Raw genomic sequence first — 229 nt, forward strand, 5'->3', positions numbered from 1 at the left:
TACTGTGATGTAGAAAGCAAATGGAAAAACTACCAGATTATCACTTTTCCTGGATAGTCTCTTTCAAAAAACAGAAATACCATGTATGTGAGATGTTTCCTCTGGAGACAAAACAAACTGGAGGGGCAGATAGAAGTGCCCATAAGATGAGGAAGAAGACGAAAGAAGATATTTTAATTGAAGGAGAAAGCTTGAGATTGCATTAAGTGGAGGAACTGTTTAGGAAGAG

General features: G+C 37.6%; 1 protein-coding gene across 3 annotated transcripts in view; it reads left to right on the forward strand.

Annotated features, from left to right (window-relative positions):
* Window positions 1–229, forward strand: part of LOC111869577 (L-asparaginase) — a gene marked incomplete at its 3' end in the record, with an annotated part of 27,707 nt that overhangs the window by 19,046 nt on the left and 8,432 nt on the right.

This window comes from Cryptotermes secundus, unplaced genomic scaffold (genome assembly GCF_002891405.2).
Source record: "Cryptotermes secundus unplaced genomic scaffold, Csec_1.0 scaffold512, whole genome shotgun sequence".
NCBI classification, from domain to species: Eukaryota; Metazoa; Arthropoda; class Insecta; order Blattodea; family Kalotermitidae; genus Cryptotermes; species Cryptotermes secundus.